Source organism: Engystomops pustulosus, chromosome 7, assembly GCF_040894005.1.
Source record: "Engystomops pustulosus chromosome 7, aEngPut4.maternal, whole genome shotgun sequence".
NCBI lineage: Eukaryota > Metazoa > Chordata > Amphibia > Anura > Leptodactylidae > Engystomops > Engystomops pustulosus.
The window spans coordinates 33,321,338-33,345,665 of record NC_092417.1 but is presented as its reverse complement, the minus strand read 5'-3'; the positions used below and the strand labels follow the sequence as shown (position 1 = coordinate 33,345,665).

At 43.1% G+C, this 24,328-nt stretch overlaps 1 protein-coding gene and 1 long non-coding RNA gene across 2 annotated transcripts in view; one reads left to right on the top strand and one right to left on the bottom strand.

Annotated features, from left to right (window-relative positions):
• The window catches only part of PRKD1 (protein kinase D1), an 88,773-nt gene that overhangs the window by 60,050 nt on the left and 4,395 nt on the right, over nucleotides 1-24,328 (bottom strand). The gene's annotated exons all lie outside the window — the stretch shown is intronic.
• The window catches only part of LOC140069566 (uncharacterized), an 85,880-nt gene continuing 73,647 nt past the window's right edge, over nucleotides 12,096-24,328 (top strand). The window contains exon 1 of the long non-coding RNA XR_011848804.1: nucleotides 12,096-12,170. This is a non-coding gene — a long non-coding RNA (uncharacterized lncRNA). The remainder of the gene's footprint in view (nucleotides 12,171-24,328) is intronic.

Below are 24,328 nucleotides of genomic sequence, written 5' to 3'. Positions count from 1 at the left end.
CAGCATAACACGCCATGTGTATGTAACCTCGTATACTCGGGCACAGCATAACACGCCATGTGTATGTAACCTCGTATACTCGGGCACAGCATAACACGCCATGTGTATGTAACCTCGTATACTCGGGCACAGCATAACACGCCATGTGTATGTAACCTCGTATACTCGGGCACAGCATAACATGCCATGTGTATGTAACCTCGTGTACTCGGGCACAGCACTAACACGCCATGTGTATGTAACCTCGTATACTCGGGCACAGCATAACACGCCATGTGTATGTAACCTCGTGTACTCGGGCACAGCACAACATGCCATGTGTATGTAACCTCGTATACTCGGGCACAGCATAACATGCCATGTGTATGTAACCTCGTATACTCGGGCACAGCATAACACGCCATGTGTATGTAACCTCGTATACTCGGGCACAGCATAACACGCCATGTGTATGTAACCTCGTATACTCGGGCACAGCATAACACGCCATGTGTATGTAACCTCGTATACTCCGGCACAGCATAACACGCCATGTGTATGTAACCTCGTATACTCGGGCACAGCATAACATGCCATGTGTATGTAACCTCGTATACTCGGGCACAGCAATAACATGCCATGTGTATGTAACCTCGTATACTCGGGCACAGCATAACATGCCATGTGTATGTAACCTCGTATACTCGGGCACAGCATAACACGCCATGTGTATGTAACCTCGTATACTAGGGCATAGCATAACATGCCATGTGTATGTAACCTCGTATACTCGGGCATAGCATAACATGCCATGTGTATGTAACCTCGTATACTCGGGCACAGCATAACACGCCATGTGTATGTAACCTCGTATACTCGGGCACAGCATAACACGCCATGTGTATGTAACCTCGTATACTCGGGCACAGCATAACACGCCATGTGTATGTAACCTCGTATACTCGGGCACAGCATAACACGCCATGTGTATGTAACCTCGTATACTCGGGCACAGCATAACACGCCATGTGTATATAACCTCGTATACTCGGGCACAGCATAACACGCCATGTGTATGTAACCTCGTATACTCGGGCACAGCATAACACGCCATGTGTATGTAACCTCGTATACTCGGGCACAGCATAACATGCCATGTGTATGTAACCTCGTATACTCGGGCACAGCATAACATGCCATGTGTATGTAACCTCGTATACTCGGGCACAGCATAACATGCCATGTGTATGTAACCTCGTATACTCGGGCACAGCATAACACGCCATGTGTATGTAACCTCGTATACTCGGGCACAGCATAACACGCCATGTGTATGTAACCTCGTATACTCGGGCACAGCATAACATGCCATGTGTATGTAACCTCGTATACTCAGGCACAGCATAACATGCCATGTGTATGTAACCTCGTGTACTCGGGCACAGCACAACATGCCATGTGTATGTAACCTCGTATACTCGGGCACAGCATAACACGCCATGTGTATGTAACCTCGTATACTCGGGCACAGCATAACACGCCATGTGTATGTAACCTCGTATACTCGGGCACAGCATAACACGCCATGTGTATGTAACCTCGTATACTAGGGCATAGCATAACATGCCATGTGTATGTAACCTTGTATACTCGGGCACAGCATAACACGCCATGTGTATGTAACCTCGTATACTCGGGCACAGCACTAACACGCCATGTGTATGTAACCTCGTATACTCGGGCACAGCATAACACGCCATGTGTATGTAACCTCGTATACTCGGGCATAGCATAACATGCCATGTGTATGTAACCTTGTATACTCGGGCACAGCATAACACGTCATGTGTATGTAACCTCGTATACTCGGGCACAGCATAACACGCCATGTGTATGTAACCTCGTATACTCGGGCACAGCACTAACACGCCATGTGTATGTAACCTCGTATACTCGGGCACAGCATAACACGCCATGTGTATGTAACCTCGTGTACTCGGGCACAGCACAACATGCCATGTGTATGTAACCTCGTATACTCGGGCACAGCATAACATGCCATGTGTATGTAACCTCGTATACTCGGGCATAGCATAACATGTCATGTGTATGTAACCTCGTATACTCGGGCACAGCATAACATGCCATGTGTATGTAACCTCGTATACTCGGGCACAGCATAACACGCCATGTGTATGTAACCTCGTATACTCGGGCATAGCAAGCAAACATTCCAGTGAGGAGACGTCACCTAACTTTCCCAGTAAAACCTCAAAACACTTAGCAAATACCCAAAAATGTGGACTGTGCATTACATGAATGCCCTTCCAGGACACATCCCGGCCCCCCCAGTGCCGGCTCGCTCTCTCCCCGTGTTATGTTGTTATCTCATAGTTATCTCTGCGTTCCCAGCTGAGTTACACGCATGTGTCATGAGGTCATGTCTGGCTGTATATGTATGTGGCCGGATACAATATACAGCCAGACTTCACAATCTCTGCTTAGGATTCTCCAGCTGAAATTTTCTTTTATTAACCCTTTCATGCAGCTTTTTCCATTTTTTCATACATTTTTGGTTAAACCGTATGAGGGCTAATATTTTGCTGGGCAAATTGAACTTTCTCATTGCACTTTTTTTTTTACGTATGACGTCCTATGTACCAAGTTAACACTGGGTGAATGGGCAGGTGGCGAGGGTAAAATATCCCCTTTTTTTGCACAAAATTACCTTTATATTACAGCAATACCGATTTGCTCTTTGTTCTTATATACGGTAAATAAAATTATATAACCCAATTTTGAATACACTTTTTTTTTTTTTACAAACTTTTAAACCCCCCCTTCCCCATGGAAGGTCTGATCACTGATGAAACATATTGCAATATTATTGTTCTGCAGTATATTGTTAATGTACTTTACATCGCTCTACCGTGGGGCCCCCAGTCATTCCACGAGGAGTCCCCCAAGTGCTTCTTTTCGGAAAGAAATTTCCTTTAACCCCATAAACATGAATGGAGGACTGATCGAGCATGTGGACCAGTGCTCTATTCACATCGTTCCCATCAAGTTTACTACACTGTTAATTTTCCATTAGGTCCATGGAAATATCACTTCATAAAGAACAATCCCATCACCATTATCATCTAAAAAATATTCTTATGTATTCCATTTACTGCTGAATAGAAGCTTGGATAGGGTAGCCTTGGGGGTCTGAGATTCACTGAGGTAACCTAACCTAAGGTAACCTAATGGTACCACGCTACTACATTGTAATTCACTGGGTTATTATCCTTTAGGTACTGCGATGGGAACGGGCATCGATGCCACATAACTTAAAATTTTCCTTGAATGGCAGGAAGGTACTCGATGACTCTAAAAAAAAAAACTACCAAAAATGTCTGGTTTCCAAAAATCCTTTTCATCTGCAATTTCGATGTGAATGTGCCAGATACGGATACAGCAATCTGATACTAATGTCCCATCTGAGTAAAGCAAAAGCTAGCAGCAGCTGTGTAATATGTCAGTGGTGTCATTGGAAGCCTCTGCGTCCTCTGATGCAGAGAGGATATAGAATAGCCACTTCTATTCATACACAGTTGCTACGCTACCCCTATGGATGCCATCAATGATACTACTCCATAGGACTTACACCTGATCCTCTCATGGCTCTCTGCTTCCATGATTCCTTTCTAGTTCCTCCGCTTCATTCTCAGAATAGCTGGAAATCTCAACATAGAAAAAGGAAAAGCCCCGAGCAGACGCAGAGTTTGCTATAGTCTCATCCTATTATTAATACATATGTATCCCTGATATAGGGTGATGCACTTATAAGGAATCCACATATCTCAGTATCCATAGGAGATGGACATCTGAACGGATCCGCTCTGTTCTATGAAGGGTTTTTCTCCCCCCATCAGGATGTGGGAATGGAAAGTTTCTGCTGCCGGTGAAAAGTTTAACACTGTGCATGCCCGGTTGGACCTATACTAATGTATAGTATATGATATGTGCGTGATTACTAAGAGGCCTCCTCAGACTACCAACAACAGATATCTGGTCCGATGTTTCTCTCCATATGTCATCAATGTGTAATCCATAGCCGAGCCATTTGTACGCAAAAACGATCCGTGTGTCGCCCGCTTGTTTTTGGTGATCCACAAAAAAAAAAAAAAAAAAACGTAGGCTGCCAAATGATGTCACTAGCTTGTCCCAACTCCTAGTGGGGTCACAATTGTGTAACCTCTAAAATGATCCTCAAATACGGACGGCACAATGACATCCGTCTGACATCCGTATTTTTGCACGTTCCCATGAACTTGGAAGTACTGAGCGGAAAACACAAGCAGGAACGGCACCTGCTCAGAGTTTTCTGAAGCCAACACATGTTCCCGAGCATTGAGTCTGTCAAAATGAAGGTACCATTAGTGACATCAGTTGAAAAAACTGATAGTACACGGACAAAAACAGTGGGGGAGATTTATCATCAAGTTTCTGAGGTAAAAATTTTCTAGTTGCCCCTGGAAACCAATCGCAGCTCAGCTTTTATTTTATAATTAGTTGTGGGAAAATGAAAGCTGAGCTCTGATTGGTTTTCATGGGCAAATAGAACAGTTTTACCTCAGAAACTTGATGATAAACCTCCCCCAGTGTTTGTGTGTAGTTAGCCTTATACACACATACATACACATATACACTGATTGAACATGGTCATCATCATGCTGAGGAACCAGTTTTTGCCATCTATAGGCTGCAAAGTGATGTACGGGATCACCATAGTGTCCTATATTTTGCCGTACTACAGCAATGGCCGGACAGATTCCTATGTAGAGGGGAGGGGTGAGGATAAGGTTGCTGATAGGTGCCATGCCATTCTCTCCATGCGATAGCAGTGACCATCATGGCAAATCCTAACAGACCCATTATAAGTCACGCACATATGCAACATAAGTGCACTGCAATCATGGACAATGAAGTAGGGTTATATGCATGGGAATAATTGAAGCATAGTCATGCAATAGTTGTACCCCAAATATCTTCCTACAGGACCCCCTGGGCAAATAACACAAGACCTGACACTTACTGCAGGTGCACAACACAGAGAAATTCACAGGAAACTAGGTTTTCCTTGCAGGGAAGTGGTTGGGTTTTCTTGACCACCTCCGAGCTGGGAACTGTGCCCAATTTTCAGTAAAAACAAAAAGCCTCGTCTTACTCTAGGCTGGAGGTAGACATTTATGTTTTTCCCCAGAATGAATTACAAAATACTAATGATAAAAGAAAGGGAACGTCCCATAGACCGGTGTTAAGGGGGTTATGCCAAGATTAAGTGCTAGAGATACCAAAGCGCTGTGCTCAACAATTTTCAACACTGCCATAATATTGAAATGGAGCATTGTTTCACATGCCCCTCCATCAATTAGTGAGAGCCCCTGCTGTTGTGATCACTGGGGGGGAGGGGGAATTAGGGGAGCAGTAGGAGGGACAAACGTCTGCTCTTTCAAAACTTTGGAGTCCAGTGGGTAGGCCTAATCAAATTCAAAACCTTCTTCGCTTTCCCTTTAAGCTTCATCTGGAGAGGGGTCACTGTGAGGGTTGATATGTGGATTTTGAATGAGGATTTAATAATTGAATTCCATTTCTACACGAGATGCTAACGGAGGACTACTTTTTCTCTTTTGTTTGCAGACCCGATATGGGCTACTATGGCGCCAAGTACAGAGGAGAAACCCTTAAATGACATCTACCGTTAGGATAAAGGATTGTATGCAAATGAGCCTGAGGGGCTCCAGGCTACATTAACACCTATGGAGCCTGGAGCCCCTCAGGCTCATTTGCATATATTTGGTAGATGCCCTTTAAAGGGGACGTTGTCCAACTTATGTTGTTTGACGTTTTGAGTTAAATTTGAATCGCTTAATAGGACGGCCTACATGACTCCTATACTATCTACTACAGCTCTATACCACGATGCTGCATGAATGTCCTTTGCTTTAATACAAAATATATTTTTTTTTTAATTCCTTTAATTCTTCACCTGCAATGTAAAAAAAAATGGATTCCTACAAAATCCTGGGATGATAATGTCTGCACAACTCGAGCTGCAGGATGGTAGGAAGATTAATGTGGAATAATGGGAAAGTAGCAGGTTTATGGTAATCGCTGTTGGGGAAAGGGGAGATTTATGCCAGAGGGAGGGACAGCGAAAATAAGGATGCAGTCAAGAAACGATCCTGTAAATGTGGAAAGGAGAGGCAAGGATAAGGGGGAGCTGCCCATCATTGACAGAGCATAGCCCTTACAGGACAACGCAGCAGCACACCTCTGTTACCAAGGTATGGAGTGGCATAAACTAAAAAACTTAATAACGTTACAGCAGAAAATCACAGAAGACGTAATGTATACAGGCGCAAATCTCCAACACCCTGGCAGTGTCAGTAAGCGAGCAGGTTCTGCAGCACATTCCACCCCAATGCAGCAGGGCCCTCCGGCAGCAAAGGGATTAAATGCCCCGGATAGAGGGGAGGAGTGTAAATCGAGCCAGCGTCCACCCCTCCTAAATTCCGGGAGATGCAGGAGGAGGAGGAGGGGCACATCTGGAAGTAGTGACTGACATCACTCCGAGGACACAAGAAATTCTGAAGACATATCTTTACAACTCCAAACAAATACAAGTGGAGAAGTGTGACTTGTATCATAGCGAAAGCCGGGGCTCAAACAAGTTTTACTTTCTTTCAGGCCAAGTAAATTGTAATCAGCATTTCTGTACTAACTGCAGATAAAGGGGGTTTCCAGAATTAGGAAAACATGGTAAGTTATAGAGCAGGAGGTGGTGAGCAATTAGGATATTATATAAAACCTGCATATACGACACTATGTAACTCCTCCTACTTTATAACATGCTGCCTGCAGATAGGACACTATGTACAATATTTGCAGCTCCTCCTGCTCTATAACATACAGCCTGCAGAGAGGACACTACACACAACCTTCTGAGCTCAGATTGCTCTATTACATGCTACCGGTAATTAGAACACTATTTATAATCTGCTCAGCTCCTCCTTCTCTATAACATGCTGCCTGCAGATAGGATACTATGTACAATCTGCTCAGCTCCTCCTGCTCTATAACATGCTGCCTGCAGATTGGACGCTATGTACAATCTGCTCAGCTCCTCCTGCTCTATAACATGCTGCCTGCAGAAAGGACACTATGTACAATCTGCTCAGCTCCTCCTGCTCTATAACATGCTGCCTGCAGATAGGACGCTATGTACAATCTGCTCAGCTCCTCCTGCTCTATAACATACAGCCTGCAGATAGGGCACTGTATATTATCTGCTTAGCCCCTCTTGCTCTATAACATACTGCCTGCAGATAGGACTCTATATATTCTGCTCCGCTCCCCTTGCTCTATAACATGCTGCCTGGAGATAGTACACTGTATATAATCTGATCAGCTCTCACTGCTCTATAGCACCTACTCCCTAAGCTTGCATAAAAATCTGTGAATTGTCTACGCCACAAAACTGCAGCGAGTAATAAATCCCCCCCCCCCCCCCCCCCAAGGTTCCTGTGCTAATAAATCAACTTAAATTCCCCAAAACATTCAGACTATTGAAAAAGTGACTTATAAAAGGAAACATTCCATTACTAAGCTCCCATGTCAGGGGGTGTCGGTGAATTTCACTTGCTCTGGAGAGTCCTTATACTGATACAGAGCAGGATCCCATCAGGGAAGCATTGCAGCTCGTTGCTTATGTGAGAAGAAGGGGCCTATAAAAACAAGAAGATCTTTGCTCGCAGGTCCCAGTAGATGCAGGGGGACCGGGGCAGTGCCGGGGCGTTTGTCCATTATGATGGTGCTCCAGGTGGTCTCCCTTTATTTTTTGGGAAACTCCCAGATAGTCCAGGAGAATGGCAAATACCATTGTATTGTAAACAAGGATATGTAAAGAAAAACACTACAATAAAGATTTTCAAAAACCTAAAGTAAAAGTTGTAAATATGAAGCAGTAGAAGGAGGATGAGGCTCCGCTACTAGGGACCTTGTATGAGCCCTTTACTAAGTAATCGCTCGGAAAATCCAGCTGCACGGAGCTGCATCCCTGAACTGAAGAGAAAGCGTTGTTCACTCCGAGAGGATGGAAAAATTCTAAATGATTGCCAAGCGGGCGGTCACTTCCAATGGTTCATGCAGTCCAGCTGTGGAGCGCAGGCTACATCGCATTACATGGGCGGCGTTAAAGGAGAACACACACATAAAAATCCTATTGATGAAGTCCACTATGTTGCTACTGTAAAGTGTTGCAGATTTTTTGTGCTCTTAAAGGGGCGTCCCCTGCACAGGTTTCACACCGGATCTATGGGTCTTCAACATCTGCAACATCTAGAAGTTCTGGAGGGTCAAAGGACCTTCTTCAGCCAGTAAGTGGTCTCCTTGGATCACAGGGCCAGGGATAGGATATATCAACTATAGCCCTTTGTCTTTGAGCAAGTTCAGTATAACAAGTGCATGGTTGATCCATACATTTCCAAGAGGAATAACTGAGACTCTGAAATTTCTAAAGGCTTTGTGTCCCCATTCAAGTAAGAACACATTGATTCTGGTTCTGGACCTGGATGGGATTTACCGGAGCCTAGAACTAATAAACTCAGCGCAACCATTCACTTCAGCGATTTCCTGTAAACTCACTCAATGGCAATAGTATAAAGTCACAAATGACGTCATGTGGTCAAGGGAGGTCATTCAATGGCTGAAGAGGGCCTCATGACCCCTGTTCTGGACAGGTGTAGGTGCTGAAAACTAGAACTAACGGAGTGAAGCGGAAACTAGAGAGAGTGTGCACTTAGGGCAGTGGTGGCGAACCTATGGCACGGGTGCCGGAGGTGGCACTCACAGCCCTTTCTGTGGGCACCCAGGCCTTCACCCCAACACAGAGTTCCTGCTCTGGGAACCCTGATTCTTCCTCTTTAGGGGAACCTGGAGGGAAGCTACAATCCACATTTCTCCATCTTTCTATTGTATTGGTGAACTCATGATGCCAATACGAGTGAAACCTGTAATACAGCAGGGATCACTAAGTTACTTGGCACTTTGCGACATACAAGTGGGTTTTCGTTTGTAATTTGGGCACTCTGTCTCCAAAAGGTTGGCCATCACTGGCTTAGGGTAAAGGAGGGGAGCGGCTTAGGGTAAAGGAGGGGAAAAGGCTTAGGGTAAAGGAGGGGATGCAGAGAGCTCAGAAGACAGCAGTGTGAAGACAAACCCCCTGTAAAATCAGTTGCCAGGACCTGGCAGTATTATAGATCTGTAACAGTGTGCCAGTGGCACACTATTACAGATCCATAGCAAATTCTCCATATACTGCAATACAGTAGTATGTAAACATGCCTGGTACAGACCTGATCAACACAGTAAAACATGTATAAATTTGGTTTTCTCATGATTGTACCAACCAAAAGAATAAAGTAAACATGTCATTTGGGACACACAGTGAAAACCGTAAAATCCAAGCCCACAAGAAAAAAACAGCGCAATTGCATTTTTTTTCACCAATTTCACTGCATTTGGAATTTTGCTCCCGCTGCCTAGTACGTGGCATGTGATATTAAATACCGTCACTATGAAGTTCAATTTGTTATGGAGAAAACAAGCCCACAAGCAGCTCTGTAGATGGAAAAATAAAAAAGTTATAGATTTCTAAAGGTGGGAAATTAAAAGTGTAAACACAAGAAAGGACCCAGTCAATAAGGGGTTAATGATGCTTTAGGACTTGTACTATGTAAGGCTACATGCACACTGCCGTTGCCCGCCACACCGCAGCACGGCGGGCACACGGCAGCATACGGGGAGAGGAGGAGATGAGCGCTGCTCACCCCCGCCCCTCTCCATAGGAACATATGGGCCACGGCGCCGTAATACGAGAAAAGATAGGACATGTCCTATCTTTTCCCGGGCTACGGAGCGGTACGGTGCCGCACGTGTGCTGTACTGTACCGCTCCCGTACCATGCCGTAAGCCCATAGAAGTATATGGGGGACGTACGTTCTGTTGTACCTAGAAACATGCTTTTTGTGTCATATTAAAGATATGGTTCTGTGAGCTACAGAACTGAACACAGTAGCAATTAAAAATAAGGCGGACACTGGATCTTTATCTGAAGCTCGCATCCACAACTATCTTTAGTTCCCTTTATCAGTGGTTCTGTATATGAGAAATCCGTAAGTCTGCAAGATTCTTATCTTTAATATGACTCCAGTAGCATGTTTCTAGGCGCTACAGAACAGAAGATAGGGTCTTTTGAAATGACACTACCGCTGAGGCCTCTTAACTTCACCAATTTAATAATAAAATGTGATTTTTCTAACTATGGGGCAGATTTTTCTTAGATTTCACATAAAAGAGAATTCTAGGGGACATCTCCTACCTAATAGTTTAGTAGGGTATAACCTGGCGGCAGGTTCCCTTTAAGCACTTTTGTATCTTTTCCATAAAGAATTTTGATTTTTGTTATTCTTGGCTATAATGGTACTTATAGTACACTTTTCTCAACATCCCAGCCACAACACACAGAATTGTAAGTCAAAGTGCAGGATATAGGTGGAAATATTTTACACTCCCATATTTACCCTCTGCGACCAGTGTGCACTACACACCCATCGTGTCGCCAGCGGAGGCAAAATCTGCTCCGCTTTCTAAGTAGATGAGCTGTGATTCACCCTTCATATACTCATGTTATATACGGGGCATAGCCCATATCCCCCATGTGTCATTACAAGAGGTCAAAGCTAAATCGCTGCCGCCTGCCGGAGCAGACTGTGCCCCAGTTACTGGCGGTGACGTCACCGGCCCGAGACTCCAGGCACCTGACAGCGGATGAATGCAGAGAGATCTCATAAAATGTGCACATAATAGACGAGATGTTTGCTAGCGGCAATAACACGGCTAGCACCAGATCATACACCCAGATACAGCAAACACAGCCGGCGCGTGGACCGTACCATGTCCGATACCGGTTTATGGTAAAATTCCCGGGATGATTCCACGATAAATCACATCAAGACACCCTAACGGGGTGTATTCCTGTGTAGATCAAATCTACTATCAGAATCCATCATGATAAACCAGGGACACTTACTCATTTATCCAGACACTGTGACTGTGGTAATCTTCTTATATTTGGTATCTATGCTCTCCTTCCTTCTAAAATCAACTTTTAGAATTATGCTAATAATTCTAGAGGATGTTACCAGAGACCCTCCATGCTGTAGCTTCACAGGCTGTTATAGCCCCACTCCCCCTTCCTCTGCCAGATATTATCTCACTGCAGAAGAGGGAGGGAGGAATTTCTCCTGCACAATGTAACAGCCCGTGAAGCTGCATCACAGAGGGGCTCTGGTAACAGCCCTTCAGACTCATTAGAATGATAATAAAATGTGATTTTAGAAGGAAGGAGAGATCATGGATAACACATATAAGAAGATTACCACAGTCTTAGTTCCTGGATCTATGGGTAAGTGTCCTGATTTATCATGATGGATTTTGATGGTAGATTTAAAGGGGTATTCATATTGGATCAAATTCTAGGATTGGACATAACTTACTGATTATAGGGGTGCCCAGTGAATAATAGAAATGTGGTTCTATGCACACACCACCCCCACACACACATGTATATCTGTTCTATATTTACGCTATGGGGTTGCAAAGTTGGGCCTCACTTTAAAAACTAATGCAAGTAGCTCTCCATTTATTTAGGGTGTAAGGGACCCCCAATTCTCACAACACTAGTGAATCCTACACCCTTAGAATCCTTAGAAACTTCAGTGTCTCTGTTATTCCTCCTGGAAATGCATGGATCTATGTAAGGCCTGACATAAGATGTGAAGCCCACTTACATACATGGTTCCCAGGACGCATGTGACCAATGTGAATCATTTACTCAAACAAAAAGGTTGGGAAAACAATCCCTCCCTGCGCTGCCGCACGCCTCCTGACCCAGAAGAATGGAGAGAAACATTGTAACAAAACACACTTCACAGCACAGGAGTGTTTCTATGGTGACAGAACACAGCTCCGCACATAACTTCACAAGTGAGACGTGAGGACCTGGGGGGCTTCTCAGGGTGGTACATACCGATCCGTCATACTCTTCCTATTATCTCACATACAATTGTAAGACGTCCAAACAGGTTAGAGATATCTGCAATTATAATGAGCAGCGCACAAAAGGCTATGCCTGCTAACACTAGACGCTGTAGGGACAACCCCCCCCCCCCCCAAATATGCCAACAGTCAATGTATTCCCTGGAGGAATAACAGAGGAACTGGCCAATGCAGAATACTATGGAAATATCCTCCAACATTGTCATGTCATAGTGAAATCAGCTAAATCAAGAGAGGTTCCCTCTATCCAGCATCTAGTCGAAACTTGTACACCTAACCATGATCGAGGTGCTGCGACGTTCTCCCTCACCTCTGTAATAATGATTATGGCCTCAGGCACAATATTGTGTGCTTTAACTATTAGCTAAGGAACAAACGGCAACTAACTTAGAGCAAGCGGTCGCATTTACGCATGTACATGTATCATAGACGTACAAGGAGTTTCACTCTTCAAAAAAAGTGCTCATGGTATAAAAAAAACGCATGAGACTTTTCTTCTCTCCCACAAACTGCAGCCCATGTTCCTTCAGTGTTGCATATATAGCACTCATATTGAGCGCGGAGAATAGAGGGGGTACTGTATGACATCATAGGGATTCCCAAAGCGGAGGGGTGACATGAGTCTGTACATACATATCACTGATAACACTGATCCTAAGGGATGTTGCCATTAGATCAATGTTAATATGATCTGTAAAAAAAACAGCATAAGACACAAAAATTAAATACATGTATAAAAAACAACATTTCAACAACTCCTTAGATCAATGTTTAAAAAACTTCTCGAATAGCTCTGATCACACACCGAGGATGGTGCTGGTACCACTAGGACACCATTCAGATGGCCAGAATGTGTCCAGATAATGGATGGAGACCACGGCGCGCCACTGGTAAAATGATGCCTAGACTTCCCCTTTCGATGGAAATTTGCCATCACAGAAGTTATCCAATTCCTAAACCTCAAATTCATCTAGCTATGCAGTGGTGTGTATCCCATATATTACTCCATAACCAGTAGAAAAAGGGAAAGCTGGAGGGAATTTTCTGCGGGTGCTGCACTGACAGCAAGTGGCCCCTATCCTAACATTTCCTAAAACTTGAAAATATTTGTTTGGGGGGGTCCTAAAACATAAGTCATAGATGTTAGTCACCAGCGGAGTCAGATCTGCATTGTGATGGTTGGAAGCTGTTTTCGGCAGGAATGACAATACCCTTTGAGGAATTTTAGGGCAAAGGAATTTAAATAAGTGTCGCTCAATTCTTACAAGTCAGTGCTGGACAATTACAGACAATTTCCTAGATGAATTAGCAGAAAGTGATCCAATTCTGATAAGAACCAGTGAACAGCTCCATATACATGTGACCTGCACAAGTTATACACCACAGTATGACACAATTATAGCCAAGAGACAAAGCAGCCAATAGCAAAATGACAGTACAGGAAGACCGTCCGTAGGTCCGGGTGTTGCCGGTGTATTACAGTGCAGGAGGACCGTCTGTAGGTCCGGGTGTTGCCGGTGTATTACAGTATAGGAAGACTGTCTGTAGGTCCGGGTGGTGCCGGTGTATTACAGTATAGGAAGACTGTCTGTAGGTCCGGGTGGTGCAGGTGTATTACAGTACAGGAGGACTGTCCGTAGGTCCGGTGTTGCAAGTGTATTACAGTACAGGAGGACTGTCTGTAGGTCCGGGTGGTGCAGGTGTATTACAGTACAGGAGGTCTGTCTGTAGGTCCGGGTGTTGCAGGTGTATTACAGTACAGGAGGACTGTCTGTAGGTCCGGGTGTTGCCGGTGTATTACAGTACAGGAGGACTGTCTGTAGGTCCGGGTGTTGCCGGTGTATTACAGTACAGGAGGACTGTCTGTAGGTCCGGGTGGTGCAGGTGTATTACAGTACAGGAGGACTGTCTGTAGGTCCGGGTGGTGCAGGTGTATTACAGTGCAGGCGGACTGTCTGTAGGTCCGGGTGGTGCAGGTGTATTACAGTACAGGAGGACTGTCTGTAGGTGCGGGTGGTGCAGGTGTATTACAGTACAGGAGGACTGTCTGTAGGTCCGGGTGGTGCAGGTGTATTACAGTACAGGAGGACTGTCTGTAGGTCCGGGTGTTGCAGGTGTATTACAGTACAGGAGGTCTGTCCGTAGGTCCGGGTGTTGCAGGTGTATTACAGTACAGGAGGTCTGTCTGTAGGTCCGGGTGGTGCAGGTGTATTACAGTACAGGAGGACTGTCTGTAGGTCCGGGTGGTGCAGGTGTATTACAGTACAGGAGGACTGTCTGTAGGTCCGGGTGGTGCAGGTGTATTACAGTACAGGAGGACTGTCTGTAGGTCCGGGTGTTGCAGGTGTATTACAGTACAGGAGGTCTGTCTGTAGGTCCGGGTGGTGCAGGTGTATTACAGTACAGGAGGTCTGTCCGTAGGTCCGGGTGTTGCAGGTGTATTACAGTACAGGAGGACTGTCTGTAGGTCCGGGTGGTGCAGGTGTATTACAGTACAGGAGGACTGTCTGTAGGTCCGGGTGGTGCAGGTGTATTACAGTACAGGAGGACTGTCTGTAGGTCCGGGTGGTGCAGGTGTATTACAGTACAGGAGGACTGTCCGTAGGTCCGGGTGGTGCAGGTGTATTACAGTACAGGAGGACTGTCTGTAGGTCCGGGTGGTGCAGGTGTATTACAGTACAGGAGGTATAAAGAACAATTTGATAAGACACGAAAATAATGAAACGTAGCATCACCAATAACATGTAACATCTTACAAATTAGTCTCAGTGCAGGACCTGAGGCGTCATACACAGGACTGTACAGGGGACATACAGATACAATAAGGCACCACGCACTGGTCTGGCTGTACATCACATGGAGCAGACATTATAGACTAATTCAGATTACACATATAAACTCCACAATGTTACAGTACAATGAATGGAGGGAGAACACTTAACCATTAACCAAGAATCATGGGAAATCCATGCAACAGGACAAATACAACAAAAATAACTATACATGCTGCAGGGCTGTGTGATGTGTAAATAATGATATAGGGGGTGTTATACCTATACATACTACAGGGCTGTGTGATGTGTATATAATGATATAGGGGGTGGTATACCTATACATGCTGCAGGGCTGTGTGATGTGTATATAATGATATAGGGGGTGTTATACCTATACATGCTGCAGGGCTGTGTGATGTGTATATAATGATATAGGGGGTGTTATACCTATACATACTGCAGGGCTGTGTGATGTGTATATACTGATATAGGGGGTGTTATACCTATACATACTGCAGGGCTGTGTGATGTGTATGTAATGATATAGGGGTGTTATACCTATACATACTGCAGGGCTGTGTGATGTGTATGTAATGATATAGGGGGTGTTATACCTATACATACTGCAGGGCTGTGTGATGTGTATATAATGATATAGGGGGTGTTATACCTATACCTGCTGCAGGGCTGTGTGATGTGTATGTAATGATATAGGGATGTTATACCTATACATACTGCAGGGCTGTGTGATGTGTATATAATGATATAGGGGGTGTTATACCTATACATACTGCAGGGCTGTGTGATGTGTATATACTGATATAGGGGGTGTTATACCTATACATGCTGCAGGGCTGTGTGATGTGTATATAATGATATAGGGGTGTTATACCTATACATGCTGCAGGGCTGTGTGATGTGTATGTAATGATATAGGGAGTGATATACCTATACATGCTGCAGGGCTGTGTGATGTGTATATAATGATATAGGGGTGTTATACCTATACATACTGCAGGGCTGTGTGATGTGTATATACTGATATAGGGGGTGTTATACCTATACCTGCTGCAGGGCTGTGTGATGTGTATGTAATGATATAGGGGTGTTATACCTATACATACTGCAGGGCTGTGTGATGTGTATATAATGAAATAGGGGGTGTTATACCTATACCTGCTGCAGGGCTGTGTGATGTGTATATACTGATATAGGGGGTGTTATACCTATACATACTACAGGGCTGTGTGATGTGTATGTAATGATATAGGGGTGTTATACCTATACATACTGCAGGGCTGTGTGATGTGTATATAATGATATAGGGGGTGTTATACCTATACCTGCTGCAGGGCTGTGTGATGTGTATGTAATGATATAGGGGGTGTTATACCTATACATACTGCAGGGCTGTGTGATGTGTATATAATGATATAGGGGGTGTTATACCTATACATACTGCAGGGCTGTGTGATGTGTATATAATGATATAGGGGGTGTTATACCTATACATGCTGCAGGGCTGTGTGATGTGTATATAATGATATAGGGGTGTTATACCTATACATGCTGCAGGGCTGTGTGATGTGTATAGAATGATATAGGGGGTGTTATACCTATACATACTGCAGGGCTGTGTGATGTGTATATAATGATATAGGGGGTGTTATACCTATACCTGCTGCAGGGCTGTGTGATGTGTATGTAATGATATAGGGGTGTTATACCTATACATACTGCAGGGCTGTGTGATGTGTATATAATGATATAGGGGGTGTTATACCTATACATACTGCAGGGCTGTGTGATGTGTATATAATGATATAGGGGGTGTTATACCTATACATGCTGCAGGGCTGTGTGATGTGTATATAATGATATAGGGGTGTTATACCTATACATACTGCAGGGCTGTGTGATGTGTATAGAATGATATAGGGGGTGTTATACCTATACATGCTGCAGGACTGTGTGATGTGTATATAATGATATAGGGGGTGTTATACCTATACATGGCTACAGGGCTGTGTGATGTGTATATAATGATATAGGGGTGTTATACCTATACATGCTGCAGGGCTGTGTGATGTGTATATAATGATATAGGGGTGTTATACCTATACATACTGCAGGGCTGTGTGATGTGTATAGAATGATATAGGGGGTGTTATACCTATACATACTGCAGGGCTGTGTGATGTGTATAGAATGATATAGGGGGTGTTATACCTATACATGCTGCAGGACTGTGTGATGTGTATATAATGATATAGGGGGTGTTATACCTATACATGGCTACAGGGCTGTGTGATGTGTATATAATGATATAGGGGGTGTTATACCTATACATGCTGCAGGGCTGTGTGATGTGTATAGAATGATATAGGGGGTGTTATACCTATACATACTGCAGGGCTGTGTGATGTGTATATAGTGATATAGGGGGTGTTATACCTATACATGCTGCAGGGCTGTGTGATGTGTATATAATGATATAGGGGGTGTTATACCTATACATGCTGCAGGGCTGTGTGATGTGTATATAATGATATAGGGGGTGTTATACCTATACATACTGCAGGGCTGTGTGATGTGTATGTAATGATATAGGGGTGTTATACCTATACATACTGCAGGGCTGTGTGATGTGTATATACTGATATAGGGGGTGTTATACCTATACATGCTGCAGGGCTGTGTGATGTGTATATAATGATATAGGGGGTGTTATACCTATACATACAGCAGGGCTGTGTGATGTGTATACAATGATATAGGGGGTGTTATACCTATACATACTGCAGGGCTGTGTGATGTGTATAGAATGATATAGGAAGTGTTATACCTATACATGCTGCAGGGCTGTGTGATGTGTAGATAATGATATAGGGGTGTTATACCTATACATACTGCAGGGCTGTGTGATGTGTATATACTGATATAGGGGGTGTTATACCTATACATACTGCAGGGCTGTGTGATGTGTATGTAATGATATAGGGGTGTTATACCTATACATACTGCAGGGCTGTGTGATGTGTATATAATGATATAGGGGGTGTTATACCTATACCTGCTGCAGGGCTGTGTGATGTGTATGTAATGATATAGGGGTGTTATACCTATACATACTGCAGGGCTGTGTGATGTGTATATAATGATATAGGGGGTGTTATACCTATACATACTGCAGGGCTGTGTGATGTGTATATACTGATATAGGGGGTGTTATACCTATACATGCTGCAGGGCTGTGTGATGTGTATATAATGATATAGGGGTGTTATACCTATACATGCTGCAGGGCTGTGTGATGTGTATAGAATGATATAGGGGGTGTTATACCTATACATACTGCAGGGCTGTGTGATGTGTATATAGTGATATAGGGGGTGTTATACCTATACATGCTGCAGGGCTGTGTGATGTGTATATAATGATATAGGGGGTGTTATACCTATACATGCTGCAGGGCTGTGTGATGTGTATATAATGATATAGGGGGTGTTATACCTATACATACTGCAGGGCTGTGTGATGTGTATGTAATGATATAGGGGTGTTATACCTATACATACTGCAGGGCTGTGTGATGTGTATATACTGATATAGGGGGTGTTATACCTATACATGCTGCAGGGCTGTGTGATGTGTATATAATGATATAGGGGGTGTTATACCTATACATACAGCAGGGCTGTGTGATGTGTATACAATGATATAGGGGGTGTTATACCTATACATACTGCAGGGCTGTGTGATGTGTATAGAATGATATAGGAAGTGTTATACCTATACATGCTGCAGGGCTGTGTGATGTGTAGATAATGATATAGGGGTGTTATACCTATACATACTGCAGGGCTGTGTGATGTGTATATACTGATATAGGGGGTGTTATACCTATACATACTGCAGGGCTGTGTGATGTGTATGTAATGATATAGGGGTGTTATACCTATACATACTGCAGGGCTGTGTGATGTGTATATAATGATATAGGGGGTGTTATACCTATACCTGCTGCAGGGCTGTGTGATGTGTATGTAATGATATAGGGGTGTTATACCTATACATACTGCAGGGCTGTGTGATGTGTATATAATGATATAGGGGGTGTTATACCTATACATACTGCAGGGCTGTGTGATGTGTATATACTGATATAGGGGGTGTTATACCTATACATGCTGCAGGGCTGTGTGATGTGTATATAATGATATAGGGGTGTTATACCTATACATGCTGCAGGGCTGTGTGATGTGTATATAATGATATAGGGGGTGTTATACCTATACATACTGCAGGGCTGTGTGATGTGTATATAATGATATAGGGGTGTTATACCTATACATGCTGCAGGGCTGTGTGATGTGTATATAATGATATAGGGGTGTTATACCTATACATACAGCAGGGCTGTGTGATGTGTATAGAATGATATAGGGGGTGTTATACCTATACCTGCTGCAGGGCTGTGTGATGTGTATATAATGATATAGGGAGTGATATACATATACATGCTGCAGGGCTGTGTGATGTGTATATAATGATATAGGGAGTGATATACATATACATGCTGCAGGGCTGTGTGATGTGTATATAATGATATAGGGGGTGTTATACCTATACATACTGCAGGGCTGTGTGATGTGTATAGAATGATATAGGGGGTGTTATACCTATACATACTGCAGGGCTGTGTGATGTGTATATAATGATATAGGGGGTGTTATACCTATACATACTGCAGGGCTGTGTGATGTGTATATAATGATATAGGGGGTGTTATACCTATACCTGCTGCAGGGCTGTGTGATGTGTATGTAATGATATAGGGGTGTTATACCTATACATGCTGCAGGGCTGTGTGATGTGTATATAATGATATAGGGGGTGTTATACCTATACATACTGCAGGGCTGTGTGATGTGTATATACTGATATAGGGGGTGTTATACCTATACCTGCTGCAGGGCTGTGTGATGTGTAGATAATGATATAGGGGGTGTTATACCTATACATACTGCAGGGCTGTGTGATGTGTATATAATGATATAGGGGGTGTTATACCTATACCTGCTGCAGGGCTGTGTGATGTGTATGTAATGATATAGGGGTGTTATACCTATACATGCTGCAGGGCTGTGTGATGTGTATATAATGATATAGGGGGTGTTATACCTATACATACTGCAGGGCTGTGTGATGTGTATATACTTATATAGGGGGTGTTATACCTATACCTGCTGCAGGGCTGTGTGATGTGTATAGAATGATATAGGGGGTGTTATACCTATACATACTGCAGGGCTGTGTGATGTGTATATAATGATATAGGGGGTGTTATACCTATACATACTGCAGGGCTGTGTGATGTGTATATACTGATATAGGGGGTGTTATACCTATACATACTGCAGGGCTGTGTGATGTGTATATAATGATATAGGGGGTGTTATACCTATACCTGCTGCAGGGCTGTGTGATGTGTATATAATGATATAGGGGGTGTTATACCTATACATGCTGCAGGGCTGTGTGATGTGTATATAATGATATAGGGGGTGTTATACCTATACATACTGCAGGGCTGTGTGATGTGTATATAATGATATAGGGGGTGTTATACCTATACCTGCTGCAGGGCTGTGTGATGTGTATATAATGATATAGGGGGTGTTATACCTATACCTGCTGCAGGACTGTGTGATGTGTATATAATGATATAGGGGGTGTTATACCTATACATGCTGCAGGACTGTGTGATGTGTATATAATGATATAGGGGGTGTTATACCTATACATGCTGCAGGACTGTGTGATGTGTATATAATGATATAGGGGGTGTTATACCTATACATGCTGCAGGACTGTGTGATGTGTATATAATGATATAGGGGGTGTTATACCTATACATACTGCAGGACTGTGTGATGTGTATATAATGATATAGGGGGTGTTATACCTATACATACTGCAGGGCTGTGTGATGTGTATATAATGATATAGGGGGTGTTATACCTATACATGCTGCAGGGCTGTGTGATGTGTATATAATGATATAGGGGGTGTTATACCTATACATACTGCAGGACTGTGTGATGTGTATATAATGATATAGGGGGTGTTATACCTATACATGCTGCAGGACTGTGTGATGTGTATATAATGATATAGGGGGTGTTATACCTATACATACTGCAGGACTGTGTGATGTGTATATAATGATATAGGGGGTGTTATACCTATACATACTGCAGGGCTGTGTGATGTGTATATAATGATATAGGGGGTGTTATACCTATACATGCTGCAGGGCTGTGTGATGTGTATATAATGATATAGGGGGTGTTATACCTATACATACTGCAGGGCTGTGTGATGTGTATATAATGATATAGGGGGTGTTATACCTATACATGCTGCAGGGCTGTGTGATGTGTATATAATGATATAGGGGGTGTTATACCTATACATACTGCAGGACTGTGTGATGTGTATATAATGATATAGGGGGTGTTATACCTATACATGCTGCAGGACTGTGTGATGTGTATATAATGATATAGGGGGTGTTATACCTATACATACTGCAGGACTGTGTGATGTGTATATAATGATATAGGGGGTGTTATACCTATACATACTGCAGGGCTGTGTGATGTGTATATAATGATATAGGGGGTGTTATACCTATACATGCTGCAGGGCTGTGTGATGTGTATATAATGATATAGGGGGTGTTATACCTATACATACTGCAGGACTGTGTGATGTGTATATAATGATATAGGGGGTGTTATACCTATACATGCTGCAGGGCTGTGTGATGTGTATATAATGATATAGGGGGTGTTATACCTATACATACTGCAGGGCTGTGTGATGTGTAGATAATGATATAGGGGGTGTTATACCTATACATACTGCAGGGCTGTGTGATGTGTATATAATGATATAGGGGGTGTTATACCTATACATACTGCAGGGCTGTGTGATGTGTATAGAATGATATAGGGGATGTTACACCTATACATGCTACAGGGCTGTGTGATGTGTATATAATGATATAGGGGGTGTTATACCTATACATGCTGCAGGGCTGTGTGATGTGTATATAATGATATAGGGGGTGTTATACCTATACCTGCTGCAGGACTGTGTGATGTGTAGATAATGATATAGGGGGTGTTATACCTATACATGCTATAGGGCTGTGTGATGCATAATGATCCAAAATGTATTAGCTATATTATATAAATTGGCCCCAGGAATTTGGGAATACTCCTTTAAAGGAAACCTACCATTTAGAATGGCAGGGGTAAGCTGTAAGTGGTGAGCTGGTGCCGGTACTTACTTTCGTTAGTGTTATAAACCGCGGTATCGCGGTTTTAACACTTTTTAAACTTTAGAGCAGAAGGGGCTTCGGCGCTGCGCGCGACAGTGCGCACGCAGCGCCGAGGCGTCTTCTGCTCTAAAGTTTAAAAAGTGTTAAAACCGCGATACCGCGGTTTATAACACTAACGAAAGTAAGTACCGGCACCAGCTAACCCTGAGCTGGTGCCCGGTACTTACAGCTTACCCCTGCCATTCTAAGTGGTAGGTTTCCTTTACGTTTCCTCAAAAAGAAAGCCTTGCAAGCAGAAGAACACTGCTTAAAGGAATTGTCCAGAAATGTAAAAACATGGCTGCTTTCTTCCAGAAACATTGTCACACCTGACCATGGGTGGGGTGGGGTATTGCAACTCAGTTCCATTCATTTCTATAAAGCTGAGCAGTACCATAGCACACAGGGGGTCAGGGGTCGCCGCCATTTTTGGAAGAAGGCAGCCGTGTTGCTCAATCTCTGGATAAAATCTTTAAAGTGTAAAAGTTATAACAAGTGTGATATAAGGTACATTCTACATGTCTGATGCACTATCATGTGGGGGTGTTACATGCATAGAATAGATGTGTCATACAGGTACATTAGGCTCAGTTCACACCTTCCCTACCAATGGCAATCCCGAATAACCGAAGCAAAAGTCCAATCTGCACAATACAATGTTATAAGGCTGTGTGATAGCATGGACAGTGTGATGGAGAATGATACAATGTGTATAACCATCACTATATTATACTATACCCTATATTCTGTGCTGTGTTATCTATAATGATGGAAGATAGCTCTGATTGTGTTATGGTGCTCTGCAATGTACAGGCAGTCCCCGGGTTACGTACAGGATAGGTTCTGGAGGTTTGTTCTTAAGTTGAATTTGCATGTAAGTCGGAACTGTATACTTTATAATTGTAGACTCAGCCAAAATATTTTTTGGTCTCTGTGACAATTGGATTTTAAAAATGTTGGGTTGTCATAAGAACCAGGATTAGCAATAAAGCTTCATTACAGACACCTGTGATAACTGTTACAGCTGATTATTGTAGCCTAGGAATAAAGTACAATAAATTACCAATATCCAGAGGTTCGTTTGTAACTAGGGGTCGTCTGTAAGTCGGGTGTTCTTAAGTAGGGGACCGCCTATATAGGTATGCTGTGTATGATATATCATAGGTGTATGTTGCGGGGGAAGCTGTTGTATAGTGATAGGAGTTGCGTTATACCTATGATGTATAGTGATAGGAGTTGCGTTATACCTATGATGTATACTGATAGGAGTTGCGTTATACCTATGATGTATAGTGATAGGAGTTGCGTTATACCTATGATGTATAGTGATAGGAGTTGCGTTATACCTATGATGTATAGTGATAGGAGTTGCGTTATACCTATGATGTATAGTGATAGGAGTTGCGTTATACCTATCATGTATAGTGATAGGAGTTGCGTTATACCTATGATGTATAGTGATAGGAGTTGCGTTATACCTATGATGTATAGTGATAGGAGTTGCGTTATACCTATGATGTATAGTGATAGGAGTTGCGTTATACCTATGATGTATAGTGATAGGAGTTGCGTTATACCTATGATGTATAGTGATAGGAGTTGCGTTATACCTATGATGTATAGTGATAGGAGTTGCGTTATACCTATGATGTATAGTGATAGGAGTTGCGTTATACCTATGATGTATAGTGATAGGAGTTGCGTTATACCTATGATGTATAGTGATAGGAGTTGCGTTATACCTATGATGTATAGTGATAGGAGTTGCGTTATACCTATGATGTATAGTGATAGGAGTTGCGTTATACCTATGATGTATAGTGATAGGAGTTGCGTTATACCTATGATGTATAGTGATAGGAGTTGCGTTATACCTATGATGTATAGTGATAGGAGTTGCGTTATACCTATGATGTATACTGATAGGAGTTGCGTTATACCTATGATGTATACTGATAGGAGTTGCGTTATACCTATGATGTATACTGATAGGAGTTGCGTTATACCTATGATGTATACT